Source organism: Lissotriton vulgaris, chromosome 4_1 (genome assembly GCF_964263255.1).
Source record: "Lissotriton vulgaris chromosome 4_1, aLisVul1.2, whole genome shotgun sequence".
NCBI classification, from domain to species: domain Eukaryota; kingdom Metazoa; phylum Chordata; class Amphibia; order Caudata; family Salamandridae; genus Lissotriton; species Lissotriton vulgaris.
In genome coordinates, this window is record NC_141691.1 from 162,590,712 (window position 1) to 162,611,415 (window position 20,704).

Here is a 20,704-nt window from a genome sequence, read left to right on the forward strand (position 1 = left end):
GGGTGTGAATGGAAAATACGTTGTAAGCTGGGGTTGTGCGTTAAGAAGGTGAATAACAGGGTCTACGTGAAGTTGGCATTGACAGAAGTGAAAAGTCAACGCCAACTTCACTGCGAAAAGTATTGCTAATATTTTTGGGAAAATTTTGACTTTTCCATTGAGTAAAGATATTGGGTGGTATGAGGTGAATTCATCCGCTGGCCTTCCTGTCTTGTGAATCACCAATATGAATGCCACTGTTTGGTCTCTGGGCAGTATTCCCGCTTGTTTACTCTCAAGATGCATATTGAGCAGGTGGGGTGCCACCTTTGTGGCTGTCATTCTGAGGAGTTCTATTGGAAGGCTGTTCGGCCCCATGGCTTTCCCTGCTTGTATGCGGAGTATGGCAGCTACAATTTCCTCAATTGTGAGATCAGCGTCTAGTGATTGTTGGGATCTGTATGTCGGCTATTAATTCCCTTGATTCAACTATTGTGGCAGAAGCCACAGGGGAGTATAGTTTGTATAATATTCAGCAAATCCCTCTGTCTTGTGGATCTCTCCACGATACCCCCTTCTGCCTGCATATTGCCCTGACCCACCGGTCTACCTTTTTAACCATGCCAGCAGTTTGCTTGCGCGAACTCCCAGTTCGTATGCTCTATGCAGTTATGCGCAGTGTTTTACACTGGCGGTCTTGGTAGCCAACTCCCAATATTCCTTCCTCTTAAGTTCCAAAATATGATCAGCTGTCTTATTTTGGGTACTTTCTCCCTCGTTGGAATATTGCTCTCTAATTCTTTCAGTTTTTTACACTTCTCTTTATGTCCCACTGCAAGAGAGGACCTGACCCTTTATCACTGCCTTGTAGGCCTCCCAAATGACTCGTGATGAATGGATAGATCCCACATTCTTCAAGAAGTAGTTCTCAGTGGCCTTATCTAGAGTAGTTTTTATATGTGGGATTTTGAGGCACCAGAAATAAATTGTAATCATTCTGTGAGGGGGAGGGCAGCACTCTCCACATATTAAGCCATTATGGGATCGTTGTCTGAAATGACCCTAGCTAGAGGCCTGACCTCCGTAAAAGTGTTTGGCCTGCCAGCATTAGAATGTGGTCGATCCGGGTTCTGCTGTTGTGTACTGCTGAGTAAAAAGTGTATTGTCATGCTTGTGGGTGTGCCTCGCGCCATATATCTACCAAGCTCAAAGATTTTAGGAATTCGGCCATTGTGTTTTTTGGTGGTGCATTGCTCCTGGGTTTGTCTATCTAGTTGTTCGCTTAACGTCCTATCGAGGTCTCCTCCAATTACGAGGTCACCCTCTGGCAAGTTCAGTAGCATCTTGCTCAAGTCTGGTAAGGCCATGTTGTGTAATGCCGGAGGTATGTATATCAACAGGATATTTATGCACATCAACAGGATATTTATGCACCTGCTCTTCTAGGTGCACGAGAAGGCCGCAAAGTGGCCATAATCACCCGTGTGAGTGTCACAATGAACGCAAGTTTTTTTTGCATTAGTATCCCCACGCCTCTGGACCCGGTGATGAAGCCAGAGTGCACAACTAATTTATATCCCCATCTGTTCAGCGCCTCAAAAGTATTCCAGAAAAGATGGGTTTCTTGTAGCAAGACCATGTCCAGTGCTTGCCGTTTGATGAATTGACTTGGTCACTTTTGACTAAACCTTTTTTCAACTTTTTTCGAGTCTTCGACTCCTGGTACGTGAAGGATGGTCCATTGTCGGACCGGCTTCAGGCCTTGCGACTCCTGTCACAAGCTGATCTCCCTGACGGACCCACACCTCGTATGCCTCTGGTGTCTGGGAAGACAAGAGGAAGTCCCAACTCATCAAGAAAAGAGCTTTATCGTGTTTTATCCTATTGTATCTCTATGTGCCAAGATTCTGTTATCGTTCTATTTATCCAATGTCAAAAACACAATATCATACATGAATCAAACTTTAAACAAATCATAAAACAGTGTGTGAATTGCTAATAACATCCATTTTATTACAGATAATTAAAAACAATGTTACAAAACATGATAATGGTGCCAAGGAGAAACAAATAAAATTGCAATATCAACTTAAAATCATTAAAATGTACAGTTAAAAAATTAAATAAGAGGTTCACAGTTGTTCAGGAAGTCGACGCGTTTCGGTGTGTACAGATACCACCTTCAGGACAAACAGTTTCTATACGGGAGAACATTACAATTAGATGTACATCTTTATTCACAAGGTCTAGTTTTCTCAAAACACAGATTTGTTATTTATACATGATTGGGGCACATTTGTTTTATCACACACTAAGGATAGTTAATTTCCTTATTCGGAGAAACAGTGTTATTCAAAAAGGCACTTGAGATACAACAAGGTCTACACGAGGATCTTTTCTTTGGTGACATTTACGACACCAGATAGGATGCTTAGAGAGACATTATCAAAAAAAGCATACCTGTGAAATGGGTTATTACTTTGCTTCTTGTGTAGAATTAAGGACGGAAAGACCGGTATTACTCCGGTTTGTAGGCAGCTGGTGTGATAAATTCCAGTGCGGGTTCCCTGTTCTGTAAGGAATATAGGGATCCCAATGTTTATCAATCTGGATTTATCAACAGAGTTATCTGATCTAATCCATTGTGAACAAGAGGCCCACCATTCTTTACCTTATATCCAGGGTACCCTTATTCGTGGAGAGGTTGCTGGAGGGTTGCCACCGTATTAGTCAATCTTAGACACCTGTAAATGAATTGAGTTGTGGTATTAAATTACCTGGATAGAACTGTTTTTTTCTGTATTTCCTCTCATTGAACTGAGTGGATTGGCTTCTTCTCTAATGAATTAATGCCAGGGGCGGTCTGTATCACACAGTATCTCTTGGAGGTTGTTTGTTGTAATGCTCATCGGAATTAATGTCTAATAACTCACCCGTGGCGTGGGAATATATGTCCCAACTTCGCAGTGCTACTTGATGCCTTTAATTCAGCAAGCAGTCTCCGACCATTATATCATATAGTCTTTTCTTCAGTTTTTGACCTGTAAAGGGTTACATTCCAAATATTTGTTCTTATTTTTAAGCAAATATATTGCATTATTTTATAATACTTTATCTATTAATTGCACTGGTCATGCCTATATTATTTCAGGCAGCCGTTGGGTATTTGTTCCTTTTTCATTTACATGACTGAGCTACGTTGTTTTATAACTCATGGACTGTGAATTGCTCTAATTAGGTATATACTATCAATGGCAGGCATAAGCATTCTATCGATTTTATAAACTTGCTGTGATTACTACCGATGGATTGTATCAGTGTCCCCTTAGTTCGTATTTTAGCCAGGCACAACGGTTTGAGGTTACTTAAATATATGACTAATAATCCCTCAAGTAAGCACATTAGATTGCACATTTGGTTATAGTCGGCAGGATGCAGGTTGTCTAGTAACTAAATTTAGACATTTTGTATTTTAAGAGTGCAGTATGTCAGGCTGCCTTTCCCTGTTGGCTAACCCGTTCGTGCTTTTGTGAGCACTTCCTTTAAATTAAACAACAAAGTTACGGTTTACCCAATAATAAGCGTTCTATTTGTATTTCACGCTATTTTGATGCTTGGGGGGAAAGGAGTGTCTAAGACTCTCCGATAGACTTAAAGAGTTCAAGGGAATGCTAGGTTAAAGGGTGCAGATGTTTCTCTTACCTTATTCATAAGAACCGGCCTCCCTGCTCCCCTCGCAGCTCCTCCGTATCTCTTCTTTCGTTATCGTCCAGTCACGAATGTATGGCTTGACGATTCATGGTCCGATATTTAAACCCGAAAACGCGGGAGATTTGCAATTTAGTCCTCGCGAAGGGTATTGGTAGCGGGATCATTAGTAGGCGTGTTTATACCAATTTTCTATGGCGCCTATTTGCGTTTTGGACTACAATTGTAGTTTTGTTTTAACCCCTTCGAAGCTAATGACGAGCTGGGCTCGTCATGGCGCTTACCTGCCGTGCGCGGATGACAAGGCCAGCTCGTCATGATTTATGGGGTTTTTGTTTTTTTAGCGCAGGACGGGAAAACGCCTAGCAGCCATGTGGTTAAATGGTGTCGTTTCTTTTAGAGCGAGCCCTTTGTTTGTGGTGACATTGGTGGACGTCATATTCCCTACCGGGCCAATACGTATTGAGAACTACTATTGTGTTTTTATATAGTTCTGGGCGAGAGTGTAAAAAATGTGGAAACGTGGGAATTTATCAATTTGATTCACGCGAGGAGTCATTGATTAAAGCCTCGACCGTGGCCGTGTTTGTTTCCTTCTACACGATGTCACTATGCATTGAGAACTACATTAGTAGTTTTTTCGTTATAGCCGCGTCACGCTTGATTTATGCGAACACGTTGCTGTTGCTAACGATCAAGGGCGTTCGTGTCATCTTCCCTCTTTACCCAGTCCGCATTTCAAGAGTGGTTGATTTTAGTTTTCGTTGAAACACTGACAACATTGTAACCATGTTTGAAGTCAGTCACAGTATCCAAACGTGGTTTTGGATTGAAACACTTGTAGTATTGCAATAGTGTTAATGTTAAATGGCAGTATCCAGGACGTGATTATTCTTTCAATCGTCTTCAATTTTATTATGGGCTTGCTATCGGCTGTCTGGAGCACGACCAGAAGTTGTGCTCAGACTGTTGGGCCATGAATCCGAAGTTTTTGCGGGAGCGGTCCCGAAAGATTACCCGACTCCATGCCTCTCCCCGGTTCTGGGAGCCGGGATGTCCCCTGCCCAGCTTTGTATGTTCTACAAAGCCCTCCCCTGTATATCTAGGCAGCCCAACTCCACTGGTGTGCCTTCGGCCCCGGCAGAGTCGGTTGTGGGCCCTGGGCCTTCAATGCCGACAGCTACTGCCCCAGAGGGCACCCATGGATCCCGGCCTGGATCTGGATCGATGCAGGTCGACTTTAATTGACCTTCCTTCATTGGTATTGGAGTGAAGTGACGACGCCCACTGGCACCGGCCGACGCAGTCCACATCCTCATCCTTTGATGGAGCCAGGCCAACGTCTCATCAGACGCCAGAGGGTACTTTTGTTCCCTTGTTCCTCATTCATCAGTGATGATGAGGAAAGGGAGGGGGCACTGGACCCTTTGACAAACCAGCTGGAAGAACTGGACTGGAGAGAGGAATTGGGTGACGGCAGTGGTCTGGACACTTCCCTAGACCTCTGCATGCTTTCTCCCCCTACCGGAGGCTACGGAAGAGGGAATGTTCTATGCAGTGGAGGTGCATAGGGCAGCCGAGGCTTGAAGCTCCTTACAGTGCCAGTCAGGACTAACCTAATGGAGGTGCTTCAACCAATGTCAACTTCCTCTGAACCTCTTGCCCTTCAATGAGACACTCATGGACATCCTTCTGGGTACTTGGTCCAAGCCCAGCACAGGGGCTCCTGTGGAACGGATGATTGCCCACCGCCATGCCCTGGGCGATCCCATTTTCCTCACCCAACACCGATCCACCGAGAGCTTGGTGGTCCAAGCTTCTTCCAAGGGCGCACCCCTTTCTGCACCCCCAGACAGGGAATCCAAGAAGCTGGATCATCTTGGAAGTGCATGCTCTCTTACTCCAGCTTGGCACTGTGGTCCGTGAATACCAGGCGACTTTTGGGCCGATACTCCCATACCATCTGGGATACGGCTGTGTAGGTGCTGTCTCAGTGCCTGAAGGAGGCCTGGAATATGATGGCCACCTGAGAGAGGCAGAGATCAGAGGAGTCTGGTCTCTGACTGAGTCCGGGCTCCCTATCAACCTGTTGGAGCTTCGGGTGATTCGCTTGGCACTGGAGGCATTCCTTCCCTCCCTAAACGGGAAGGCAGTTCTGTTTTGCACAGACAACACCACAGCCACGTGGTACTGTAACATACAAGGTGGGGTGGGGTCGTGGATGGTCCAGTCTGGAGGGATGGCCTCTGTCCTCCAGGACTTTCTGGTCCGCAAACGTTGTGTGCCCCTTTTCTCCATATGTCTCAGCGTCTCTAACCCCAGTAAATCCCACTTGTCGTAGCCCACCAATTGAGTTATCTCTTAAAGCCAGTCTCCTGGCTGGAGGGGTATCCTTTCCGTGAATCTGTTCTCTCAGCCCAGGTATTTCGTCTCTGCTCTCTATACTTACACTACCATCTTCGTGTGGTGTGGGAGTTTTCTCAATATGTTTGGTATACAAGTGTCCTTGTTCCTTTCTCGCCCATGGCCTCTATCAATTCTGGTTGCTGGTTCAGCTTTGTCGCCAAACATCCATCCATTGAAATTGGCCAATTGTGCCGCCCAATAATAACTACGAACATCTGGAACTGCAAGGCCTCCTTCATATATACCCCTTTGTTTAGTCAGCACAATTTGTGGATCTACTCCACAACAATGTACGGAGTCCTGAGTCTCCTCGCTTGAAGAATGAGGGGGGTACCTCATATGGGATATTTTGTTTTGTGTGTGTGTGTGTGTGTATATATATATATATATATATATATATATATATATATATATATATATCTCAAAACATCCGACTTCAAACGCACTCTCAGAAGCCAGGGTTGTACACCGTGTTTATTGCTGTTGCGCGTTTCGGAAGCTTTTGCTCCCTTGCTCACAAGAGCAAGGGAGAAGACGTGTTGTTTATTGCTGTTACTCGTTTCGAAAGCTTCTGCTCCCTTGCTCGCAAGGGAGCAGAAGCTTCCGAAACTCGTAACAGCAATAAACACTGTGTACAACCCTGGCTTCTGAGAGTGCGTTTGAACTTGGATGCTGTTTTGAAATTGAATAACTGGCGGGGCTCTGCCAGCATGACGCACCACCAGACTACGGGCGGTTCCCCCTGAAACGAGCCGCGGAGAGTGTAATTATATATATATATATATATATATATATATATATATATTCACTGAAAAAACCATAGGTTTCACACCAGTTATAGTTAGCTGGAAATTTTACTGATATAAAACCATTGAAATTCCCACGTTATAGTTAGTCGGACTCACTATAACTTGCGCGTGCAATGCACTGCTGATGACATCACATATTACATCACTCATGACATGGTCAGTGACATCACTCATGACACCATCCTTGTGACATAGTGACAGACCTCCTTTCACTATAATGTAACCCTTGAGACACATATTCAAAAATAGAAACTGAAATTTTTAATAAAATGGAGATACCTATATCAGTTACAACAAGCAATTCAGTAATTCCACTATCTATATACACATCCACTCATTCACCAACAGTTCTATATAGTCACTCATACATATACTCACTCATCATATGAAGTGATACACCTATACATCCTGTTACACACCGACATTCATCCAAAAGTTACTCACACACATATTCACACGTGCAAATAAACTATTGAACATCCATTTATTTGAATATAGAGTTATACACACACTTCCACCTTACTTCTATTTAAAATTACACATATTTATTCTCTTAAACAATCACTTATAGAAACACATACTTATTTAAACAGGAACTCTTACAATCTCTTACTCTCACATATACTCACTTATATACATCAATATTCATATATACTAGATTAAAACATATGTAGTTACTGATAAAGACACTAGTGAGACAGTCATTCACTCACTAACAAACACATATAGACACTCATCTACCCATACAGTCCTGTACATATGCTGTCTTCAAAACACATACAAACAAAGAGTCAGTCACTCATGCATCTATGTGCTAAGTAATACCCCCACCAAACCATATAGACACTCATACTGATACTAATAAAAATATCTAATAACCCATATACATACACATGAGTGGATGTGTATTAGATGGTGGTATTACTGAATTGGTTGTTGTAACTGGTATGGGTATATCCACTTTTTTGAAAATATTAGTTTCTATTTTTGAATATGTGTTTCAAGGGTTACATTATAGTGAAAGGAGGTCTGTCACTCTGTCGCAAGGATGATGTCATCAGTGATGTCATGAGTGATGTCACTGACCATGTCATGAGTGATGTAATATGTGATGTCATCAGCAGTGCATTGCACGCGCAAGTTATAGTGAGTCCGACTAACTATAACGTGGGAATTTCAATGGTTTTATATCAGTAAAATTTCCAGCTAACTATAACTGGTGTGAAACCTATGGTTTTTTCAGTGAATTTAATAGGTTTTTTAAATGCTAATTCCTAACTATAACTGGTGTGAAACCTATGGTTTTTTCAGTGAATTTCATAGGTTTTTTAAATGCTAATTCCTAACTATAACTGGTGTGAAACCTTTGGTTTTTTCAGTGAATTTCATAGGTTTTTTTAATGCTAATTCCTAACTTTTTATACAGACTCATACCTATGTGTTTTTTAGTGAATTGCTAAAGTATGTTTTTGTAAAAATGAACACTATAATGTATATTGAGATAATATTTTTAATTTAAAATATTTTTTTTTATATTTCGCTTTCGGTGCGCGCACCGGTGCGCGTACCGTCAGCGCACTAACAAAAAAAAAGAAAAAAAAATGAAGGAGGGACTGTGTAATAGATAGTAAGACAGATAAAAAGTGTAAAAGGAAGTAACTGAGAAAAGAAAAATGAATAAGGGAGCAAAAGAAAGAAGAAATAGGAAGAAGACTAAAGCAGAGGTTAAGGGAGATTGTAAATGGATGTTGAAAGTAAAAAGAAGGACAGTTAAGTATGGGAATGTCAGGTAGTGACGGAATCAGAGGAAAAGAATAGCAGTGATTGAGGGAAAGTAAATATCAGTGAATATAAGTAAAAAGGGGTGAAAGAGGGTACATGTAAGTGAATAAGGGTAACACATGGGGAGTAATAGAGACAAACAAGAGAGAGAGTAAAAGAAGGACTGTCACAAAGGGACTAAGTGAACCAGTAAAAAAGGTAAGTGAAGGAGTGTGCATAGGCAGAAGTACTGAAAGAAATTGAATGTGGTCGGAAGTAAACATGGAACAAAAGAATAAGTGAGGGAAGCAAAGTAAGGAAATAGGGGTGCGGTAGGGTGACAGAAAAATAGTGAAAATAAAACAAAAGGTGATAACAAAAAAGATTTTGTAAACACACTTACCATATAATCAATGCAAACTTGTATCTATGAAAGATAAAAGAAAAAACACGTTATAATTTCTTAAAAATATATAATAAAATAGAAACAACAGTTCATGAGGTTTAAAAATCTACAAAAGTTTACTAAGAAATGTAAGTCAGGGCCTTATTTATGAAAGCCTTGCGCCACCAGTGCGTCAATTATTACCCATGTTTAGAGTCATGCATCAGTTGCACATGGCAATCATAAATAAGGGCCAAATACATATACCAATCAATTGCACCCAAAAATCGATTTTTCAATAACATGTAAGAAACACTGCGCAAAACCTAAGTACAACCACTCAATATCATCAAACAAAGTCAGGGCCTTATTTATGAAAGCCTTGCGCCACCAGTGCGTCACTTATTACCCATGTTTAAAGTCATGCATCAGCTGCACATGGCATTCATAAATAAGGGCCAAATACATATACCAATCAATTGCACCCAAAAATCGATTTTTCAATAACATGTAAGAAACACTGCACAGAACCTAACTACAACCACTCAATATCATCAAACAAAGTCAGGGCCTCATTTATAAAAGCCTGGCGCCACCAGTGCATCACTTATTACCCATGTTTAAAGTCATGCATCAACTGCACATGGCAATCATAAAAAAGGCCAAATAAAAATACCATTCATTTGCACCCAAAATCGATTTTTAAATAACATGTAAAAAACACTGCGCAGGACTTATATACTAACATACAATTTCACTTCTAAAACATAACTATCTGCTTCCAAATATTCTCCATAGAGAAAATAAATCTCTATCTAAATTAAATGAATCATTACTTACCTTTAGAAATGCTTTTGGAGATTGAAAACAGTGTCAGACACACACACCAATTTTTCTTTAGCAGAGGAGAAGGTGTGCTCTCAATACACTGAAACCAAGACTGGCATAGAAAATCTCTATCTTTGTACACATATGCCTTAATTCAACCAATGAAAACTCTTCCCTCACTATTTTCAAACCAACACCCATCCCCCTCTCAAACCTTTCTATCTGTTACCATAGCAACTCCCTCCTAACTGAACTGTAAGGTTCAAAAGTTTATCTTACAATGTTGCAAATTAACTCAGCAAGGATGTTTGACCTGTCAATACAGCAGCCTATACAGGGTATTTTTGCTTTTGGTGACTTTTTTTAAACCATTCAAATTGCTTCTTTCACACAACATAACCATACACCCTAACTTTCAGTTTTCAACTATCTGAATCCACCAATCATTGCTAGTGATTCAAGAGCACAGAAACTCCACAATTATTTTTTTGTGAACTCCTACTGTTCCAACTGCCATTTCATTCCCACACTTCATCTGACTGGACCAGAACCTTCTCACATCATGTACTCTGTTTGGGTTATTGGACATAGCTACATCCACTGGGCTCAAAGGTATGCAGCTAGCAGAAATTTTCATAACCTTGATTTATCAAATGTGGAAATCAAGTGGATTGGCCACAGAGGATTAAAATGTCACCAATTGATACCATTGGTGAAAACCTTTTTGCATCTGCCAGAACCTGACCTTATAATTGTGCACTGTGGTGGAAACGATCTAGGCACATTAACTGGGGTAGGTCTGGAAATGCTATTAAAGGACACCTTTCATCAATTGATGATACTTTTTCCCCACACTGCCTTGGTATATTCCAATATATGCCAAAGACAGAAATGGAACTGGTCCAACCAATTTGGTCCACAATTTGAGAAAGCACGGAAACATGTAAATAAATCTGTTTCTGCTTACATGAGAGACTATGGAATGGGTTCATTATACAATAATAACTTGCGTTACAACATGCAAGACATCTACAGAGGAGATGGAGTGCACTTCTCAGATGAGGGGAATAGAATATTCCTCCTGAATTTAAGAATGTGTATTGGAACCTACTTGTAGGTACCTAAATCAACCACAGAACCCAAAAGCTCTTTTCAGAGCTACCCTAACTCTGATCATTCAAAGCGTTTATTTTTTTCTAACTTTTTTCACTATTTTTCACCAAAGTACGCTTTCGGGTACGCTTAAAGGTGCGCGCACCAGGCGCTACCCCCGCGAAAAATTAAAGAATTTTTTTTTTTTTTTTTACGTTTATGAGCCTCCTAAGCCCCCCTCAGAAAACCTAGAGGGTCAAGAAGTCTCTACAGTTCCCCCTTCTATCCATTCCGAACATTGTTTACCCTCCATCTTGTGTCTCGATTGTTCCGAAACACAAAATGGAGGACTCCCGTAACGCTGCCAGTGCGCGTAAAGGAGCGCGCACCCCTAAGCGCTCGTTAAAAAAAGGTGGGAAAGTAATTTACGGAAAACCCAATGGAGACACTTTCATCAAATATAGAATACGCCCTACTACATAGCAGTCCCTACCATTTGCCCAAATTTGGTGAAATTCCATTGAGACATTTAGGCTACAGGCCTGTCTAAATATCCTGAGGTAAATTACATGACAAAAACACACTTGTAATGTTAGAATTTACAACCAATTAAAAAGTATCTCTCATTTTCTACGATTATTTCCTGACGTTTGATTGGTTAAGTACAACAATATATATAAAAGAAGAGAGGGAAACACAGCCATTTTGACTACTGCTTCCTGAAGTACACTTGAAAACAAATTTCACTGACAACTTCAACTAATTTCTCTAAGGTAACTTCTAATTATGGAAGTATATTGTACACGTTAAGTTTATTTCTTAAAAAATATTCTGTTAGTGATATGCTATCCCTCTTTAATAGTTAGAGATAGAGATAGACTTCTCTGTAATAGTTATGGATTGAGTTAGGCTTCTCTGGTATACTAGCTCTACTAATATAGTTAATTTATATGCAATTTTCAGAAAGAAAATGGAAGGAGAAAATAAGGCAAATGATACTTCTATCAAAGTAAAGGTGGAAAAACCAGAAGATGAAAAAAAAGAAGTTGATTTCATGGATGACTCTTTGGATGAACAGTTTATAGAATGTTTGGAAGAAATTGAATCATGTACATATAATTATGAGGAAATTCCGGACAATATTATGTTAGAAATTTTATTAAATTATGAAAAAGAATCAGAGGAATAAATTTATCTTTAATAATTTCAATTGTTTCAGACAATATTCTTTTTTATATGTAATTCATGAAGTATTACCAAAAATGTTTAAAATATAAAGTGAGACTTATAGTATACTGTTCAACTATTTTTCTGTTACATAGTAAGTTTACTCATAGTTACTACCTTTCTCCCACTATATTATCTCATATGAATATTTTACACCTCATTTTCATAAGTGAACAGGATAGACTACTCATGATCCCCTAGAAATTCTCAGGGAGTGCTTAAAAGATCTGTTTCTCCTTTCCAGACAGACTATATTATGAATTCCATATACCACAAAAAATACAATAACAACATGCAAGATGTCTACAAAGAAGATGGTGAACATTAAATTTAAGTCTCTTCATTAGTACCTACATGTAGGTACTTACATAAAATAAAAAAATAAAAAAAAAAACAATTCATAAACATACAATTTTTGAAGTGATTATTTTTCCATAGTACCCTCCTCGATACGCTCCCCGGTGCGCGCACCAGGCGCTTCCCCCGCGAAAATCGAAAAAAAAAAAAAAAAATTTGAGGCCCCGCGGGGCCCTTTAATGGCCCCCATATCAAACCTAGGGGGTCAGGGGGGGTCTACCCTGCCCCCTTATGGTCAATTCCACCCTTTGTTTTTGCCACCTCTTATGACTAGATTTTACCGATAGACAAGATGGCGGCCGCTCCGGACTGTTTAGAATGTTTACAGACAACTGAGAGCCAATCAGCTTTCTGCGCGCAAGTCGCGTGTCGCGCCGGGAGCGCTCACCGGTGCGCGCACCGGAGAGCGCCTATAGATATATATATTTTTTTGAACGTTAATTTCTCAAAATCCACTGAAGCACATATCTTGAGACATAGCAAAGGCACATCGGGCTACCAGTCCCTACAATTTTGCCAAGTTTGGTGGAAATCCATTCAGCCGTTCGAGCTAAAAGTGAAATCGACCGCCCTATGGAAATTAACATGGGGAAAACGCGTTTTGGGACCCCCCTTTTATCTCGGCCCCCGCTTGACGAATCCCCCCCAAACTTTCAGGGAAGGACCGGACCGCCATGAGACCATTTTCCTGAAAATTTCAGGCAGATTCGTCAACCGGCGCCAAAGTTATTCAAAATAGAATGTTGAGATTTAACATTGAAAATTATCCTAACTATAACTACCTACTGGCGACCGCCAGTAGGTAATATATATATATATATATATATATATATATATATATATATATATATATATATTCACTGAAAAAACCATTGGTTATAGACCATATATAGTTAGGGATTAGCATTTACAAAACCTTAATTTACTCGCACAAAACCATAGAAATTTGCATATATAGTTAGTTGCAATAACTATATATCGCGCACCCGCAATCCACTGCTGATGTCACATATTACATCATTCATGACATGGTCAGTGACATCACTGATATCACTGATGACATCTCAAATGACATCACTGATGACATCTCAGATGACATCTCAAATGACATCACTGATGACAACATCCAGTGACTGTATGTTTCTGTAAAGTTAAAATATGTCTTACATATTGAATAATGAGTGGATGTATGTGTTTGGATGAAGGATTTAGTAGGTGCATGACTGACTGTATGAGAGAATGATTAAATGTGTCTCACTGAGTGCATGGGTTAGTAACTAAACTGTCTTAATTTGTGCATCATTATTTCTGTAGTTCTGTAAACTGCTGCATGTGTTGATCAGTAGCTATATGAGTAACTATATGGGTTATTGATTGGTTGCCCAAATATTTGTATGGGAGAGTGAGTGTGTGTGTGTGTGTGTGTGGGGGTGGCTGGGAGGTATGTGACTCTGTGCATAGATGTGTTAGCAGTTGATTCACTAGATGTATGGGTTCAAAAGTGCATGTGGAAACAGCTGTATGGGCGGTTGACTGTCTGCATGAGTGTATTGGTGAGTGATTGGATTTCTCAGTGCTACATGTCAAAGTAAGTACATATGTAAAACATAGTCCATGTAAGAGTTGACATATATAAATAACTGTGCATAAGAGCCAGTGAATGTGTGAGTGGCTGTATGGATCATTGTGAACTTGTATCAGTGATTGTATAAGAGAGTAAATATGTGTTAGTATATGTTTGATTAAGTAAGGTGTGCATAACTGTATAGTTGAGGAAATGGAGGTGTGATTGATTCTTTGCATGACTGATTAGGTGTGTGAGTAACTCCATGGATGAGTGACAGTCTGTGAGTGTCTGTTTACACTGATTGTATCTATGGTTATATTAGAGTCTGAAGAGGTTCATCGTATTATCACATGAATCATATCATCAGTGATGTGATCAGTAATGTCAAATGAGATGTTATCAGTGATTTCATCAGTGATTTCATCAGTGATTTCATCAGTGATTTCATCAGTGATGTCATCAGTGATGTCATCAGTGATGTCATCAGTGATGTCATCAGTGATGTCATCAGTGATGTCATCAGTGATGTCATTAGTGATGTCATTAGTGATGTCATTAGTGATGTCATTAGTGATGTCATTAGTGATGTCATTAGTGATGTCATTAGTGATGTCATTAGTGATGTCATCAGTGATGTCACTGACCATGTCATGAATGATGTAATATGTGACATCATCAGCAGTGGATTGCGGGTGCACGATATATAGTTATTGCAACTAACTATATATGCGAATTTCTATGGTTTTGTGCGAGTAAATTAAGGTTTTGTAAATGCAAATTCCTAACTATATATGGTCTATAACCTATGGTTTTTTCAGTGAATTTCATTGGTTTTTTAAAAGCTAATATCTATAGCTGTAAAATATATTCTTTATTACGTGACGTATCACGTAGCCACGTGAGACCCCTCATGACGCGTCGCATAAACGTGACGTATCGTCTCTGCAGCGCAAACAAAACCCGTAACGTAAGCGCGCCAGAGCACGCTTACAGATATATATTTTTTTTAACCTTAATTAGACAAAATCCACACGTGCACATATCTTGAGGCTTTGCAAAGGCACATCAAACAAACAGTCCCTACAATTTTGCCAAGTTTGGTGGAAATCTATTCCTTTAAATTTTATTTTACTGTTTCTCTTGGTTTTCCCCTTGTTACGCTTACCGGAACGCTACCCGGTACGCAAACCGGACGCTCCAAAAACACAAGATGTCGGACTCCCGTTACGCTGCCGGTTAGCTGCCCAGTTGGCGTACCGGGAAGCGCCTCTACCGCGAAAAATCGCAATTTTCTTTTTTTTTCTTTTGCCCCGCGGGGCACTTTAATATCTCCCTCATCAATCCTAGGGGGTCAGGAGGGGTCTACCTTGCCCCCTTCCCTTCATTTCCCCCTTCGTTTTTCACCACCTCTTGTCTCTCGATCCTACCGAGAGACAAGATGGCGGCCGCTCCAGACTGTTTACAATGTTGACACCCATTCAGCTTCTCCTCAGACTCCCGTTACACTGCCGGTTAGCTGCCCAGTTCACGTACCGATTTGCGCCTCTACGACAAAAAAATCACAATTTTTTTTTTTTTTTTTTTTTTGGCCCCGCGGGGCACTTTAATATCCCCCTCATCAATCCTAGGGGGTCAAAAGAGGTCTACCTTGCCCCCTTTCCTTCATTTCCACGTTTGTTTTGGCCTCCTCTTGTCCCTCGATCCTACCGAGAGACAAGATGGCGGCCGCTCCGGACTGTTTAGAATGTTGACACCCATTCAGCTTCTCCTCAGACTCCCGTTACACTGCCGGTTAGCTGCCCGGTTAGCTGCCCGGTTCACGTACCGATTTGCGCCTCTACGACAAAAAAATCACAATTTTTTTTATTTCTTTTTTTGGCCCTGCGGGGCACTTTAATATCCCCCTCATCAATCCTAGGGGGTCAAAAGAGGTCTACCTTGCCCCCTTTCCTTCATTTCCACGTTTGTTTTGGCCTCCTCTTGTCCCTCGATCCTACCGAGAGACAAGATGGCGGCCGCTCCGGACTGTTTAGAATGTTGACACCCATTCAGCTTCTCCTCAGACTCCCGTTACACTGCCGGTTAGCTGCCCGGTTAGCTGCCCGGTTCACGTACCGATTTGCGCCTCTACGACAAAAAAATCACAATTTTTTTTATTTATTTTTTTGGCCCCGCGGGGCACTTTAATATCCCCCTCATCAATCCTAGGGGGTCAAAAGAGGTCTACCTTGCCCCCTTTCCTTCATTTCCACGTTTGTTTTGGCCTCCTCTTGTCCCTCGATCCTACCGAGAGACAAGATGGCGGCCGCTCCGGACTGTTTAGAATGTTGACACCCATTCAGCTTCTCCTCAGACTCCCGTTACACTGCCGGTTAGCTGCCCGGTTAGCTGCCCGGTTCACGTACCGATTTGCGCCTCTACGACAAAAAAATCACAATTTTTTTTATTTTTTTTTTTGGCCCCGTGGGGCACTTTAATATCCCCCTCATCAATCCTAGGGGGTCAAAAGAGGTCTACCATGCCCCCTTTCCTTCATTTCCACGTTTGTTTTGGCCTCCTCTTGTCCCTCGATCCTACCGAGAGACAAGATGGCGGCCGCTCCGGACTGTTTAGAATGTTGACAGACACCGGACAACCAATCAGCTTCGTTTTGCAAAGCTCCGTTACGCGAATAGTACGCGAACTGGTCCGCTATCTAGGACGCTGTCACAGATATATCTGTTTTTTAAAACGTTAATTTCTCAAAATCCACTGGAGCACATATATTGAGACCCAGCAAAGGCACATCGGGCTAACAGTCCCTACAATTTTGCCAAGTTTCGTGTAAATCCATTCAGCCGTTCGAGCTAAAAGTGAGGCCAAAGGCCCTATGGAAAAATGAATGGGAAAAACGCGTTTTGGGACCCCCCTTTTTTCTCGGCCCCCCCTTGACGGAACCCCCTCAAATTTTCAGGGGCTGCTCAGAAACAAAATGTGCCATTTTCCTGAACATTTCAGCCGATTCCGTCCACAAACGCCAAAGTTATTAGACATAGAATTTTCAAAAGTTCCATAGAGAAAAAATCCTAACTATATATACCTACTGGCGACCGCCAGTAGGTTATATATATATATATATATATATATATATATATATATATATATATATATATATATATATAGTAAAGATGACGATCAAGCTAACACTGGTGACAAGTCTTTGTTTATGTGCAGTAGCCCATGAAGAAGAGGCGTTCTGCCTCGAAACGCGTCGGCAAATGGAGACAAGAAATGGATCCAAAAACTGTGAGCAGCCTCGAGGTGCATAATGGTTGGAAGGGATTGTAACGTGTGCCCTCTCTGACGCTTTAGGGCAATTGGTGTGAACATTTTCAGCGCTGCAGTCTTTGCCTAGGGAGAGGAGCACCATTTCTGAAGGTGTTGGAAAGGCTTGGGATGCGAACTGTGTTGCGTTCCACAAGCGTGCGGCCCCTGTGCTCAAACAGCTCGCAGTCGCTGGATCCTACCTACTACAGGTTGAACAATGCTCTCACAAGGACACTCGAACAAAGAGCCTACTATAGGTTTTAAACTTAAAATGTCACCATTGAAACCACAAGTACCAGCATGCCATAAGGCATTCTCAGTGTGTCACGCCCACTATGGGTGGTGTTTTCGTTCTAATAAAGATGACGATCAAGCTAACACTGGTGACAAGTCTTTGTTTCTGTGCAGTAGCCCATGAAGAAGAGGCGCTCTGCCTCGAAACACGTCTGCAAATGGAGATAAGAAATGGATCCAAAAACTGTGATCAGCTTCGAGGTGCATAATGGTTGGAAGGCACTGTAACGTGTGCCCTCTCTGAAGCTTTAGGGCAGTTGGTGTGAACATATGTACATGTAGGTGTATACATAATATATATAAATATATATATATAATTTATTTCTGGGGAGTGCCATCATTTTAAACATGCGTGCTCCACCCATCATGGTTAGGGGGAGGGTCCGCCAGTGCTTTTCCTCTGTCATAAGTCTATCAAGTTGCCAGCCCACATTTTTGTGGTAGAAGACTAGGGCGTCTCTCGTTATATGAATTACGAGGAATTTGAAACAGTTTTCTTCTATGGGGATATCTCATCTCGTGGTTAGGGTGGGAAGCCCTCCTGATACGGGGTAAAGCAAAGATTTTTCCCATTTGATCAGATATCCGGAGTACTACCCGTAAATTCGAAATCTGTAGTATTCTATCTATTGACTCTGTTTTTCAACATATAACAGAATATCATCTGCACAGAGAGATTCGATCTTCCCATTCCCTTCCCACTAGGCTTCCCTAAAAAAGGGGGTCCTGATGCACCATGCCGCCAGCGACTCCATCGCCAACGCAAATAGTATAGGGGACAGTGGGCAGCCCTGTCTAGTTCCTTTTCGTAGACCAAGCTCTCGGGACACCGTGGCATTAACCCGTACCCTTGCCATTGGCAGTTAAAGGAGCTTGATCCAAGCTATACATTTAGGGCCCATCCCCACGTGCCCAAGCACGGCAAACAGATAATTCCACTCTACACTATTGAATGCCAGCCTAGCGTCAAGGGATAGTAGGGCTGCTTGTTTTTCTGGGAATTTTGCTGTTAAGTGGAGTTTGCCAAATCTACGGAGGTTAAATCTGGTACCTCAATGAGGCATAAATAAAGCTTGACTGTTCTGGATGTACTAGGGTGGCGATCACCCCGGATAGATGCAAGGACAAAAGTGTTGCCAGCAACTTGAACTCATTGAGTAATGAGATCAGACAGTATGACCTGCATGCAACAATTTTTTAATCCATTCAAGCGAATAACCGAGATTCAGCTATGAATCCTTATTGATATCGGACCTGGCAGTTAATGGCATGCATTTTAGTCCTTTTTTTACTCTCTTGGACAGTTATATATAAGCATGTTTAGTATTAGTTTTACCCCTCTAGTTTTCTGTAGCTTTTTCTCAAAGTGTAATTCTTGAATTAAGTACTTTCAAATGTTTATTGTGCCGAAATATGCTTGTGCTTGAGATCTCTTCGGCCTCCCTTGTTCATATCTTCTGTTGTATTAGAACATCTGAACCTGGGTTCTGTCTCCACTACTGGTGCTATTTTTTATAACTCTTTCTTTCTTCTGTTTTTCCTTCAGGATGTCGTTGTACTATTAAAACATTGAGGTCTGTTAAGGTCTGAAACTCCTGAGGTTCTCATTGATGCTCTTCTTTCTCTCCTTTCTCTTATATAGCTGTTTGGCTATTCCTCGTTGGTCGGTCTTCATTCATGCCAAAGATCTTAGGATGTCTTTCTTAGCTTTCCTCTATTAGTTCTCATTGCTTTGTTTCTCTGGCATCTTCAGTCCCTTTTCATCATTACTTTCTAGAAAGAAATCTTTGATTAGGCCCAGGCCTGACCCTCATCATAGCTCATATTCCTGATGGAACTCAACTTAAGTTCTGGTGGCCAAGCAACCCCATGCCTCACCTTTTCCCAGTCCCATAGAAGAAAAGGTTTGGGCGAACCTTTCAAATTATTCAGTATCTGCTTGCATGACAATTACTGACAGTCTTCTGTCTGTGAGGGGTTCCCCATCAGTGATGATACTTCGGTTCTTTTTTATTGTATTCTTTGGGCCTTATCGTGTTGGGTGTTAGTTTACCTTCTATCTAAGCTCACACCAATGTATGATCAATGTATGTACCCTACACAAAGGTAAAAACTCTTATCCTATACATACTTGCCTGTCCCCCACTGTTCAATACCTGTAGTGTGCTCCATAGATATTTTGCATCTTGACTTATGGGTATCCATCTGCTGCAATGCATGAAGAATGCTTAAAATTACTACCTGCTTTGCCTTTTGTCCAAATGTGTGGCTCCATCTGTGCACCACTCAGTCACCTTTTAGAAACATGTTCTGCCGTCTTCTAGTTTGTGAGGGCAGTTCTCTTTGCATTCTTTGTTATGCAGCTCGGTCCGCTGCCTAGGTTACAGCACTTCGCTACCTCACCCCGAAGTCCTACACCATGCGGTGTAACTCATTTCATCTTATGGCCTCACACCTTGTTCAGCTCTCCACTGTTTTTTTTTTTTTAGAGCATGGCTGATCTAGATTCAAAGTCATCTTCTGACAGCACTCATTAACCAGTTCCTCTCCCTTCTACCACACCAGCGGGGGCTTCGGTTTTTACTTAACCTTCTATGCTTCCTTACGCTCCTTGGGGATGGTAGAATTTCACTTTGTGGGTGAAGGGGATTCTATTTTGTGCCCAGGCAGACCTGAACCCTAAACCTAAGACCTAATAGGTGGCTACATAATGTCTTTGGACTCCAAGACTATTTAACATGTTTTGTACATGGGTACCCTATGAGAAGTGGCACATGCATTGAAAACCAAATAGAATTATTAGGTTATCTCCTACTGTGACACTATTTCAGGTGCACTTAGGTTCTATTGCAGACAAATCAGTTGGGTTTATGCTGAGCTTTGTTTTGGAGTGTTAATCCTATTTTATTTGTTGAAACAACCAAATTGGTAGCTTAAGACCGCACACTCCGCTTTAAAGTTATGCAAAGTTTTTATGTTTTGTAT

The 20,704-nt window shown here is 41.2% G+C and overlaps 1 protein-coding gene across 1 annotated transcript in view; it reads left to right on the forward strand.

Moving 5' to 3' along the window:
* The window catches only part of AMMECR1 (AMMECR nuclear protein 1), a 534,200-nt gene that overhangs the window by 145,552 nt on the left and 367,944 nt on the right, over positions 1 to 20,704 (forward strand). The gene's annotated exons all lie outside the window — the stretch shown is intronic.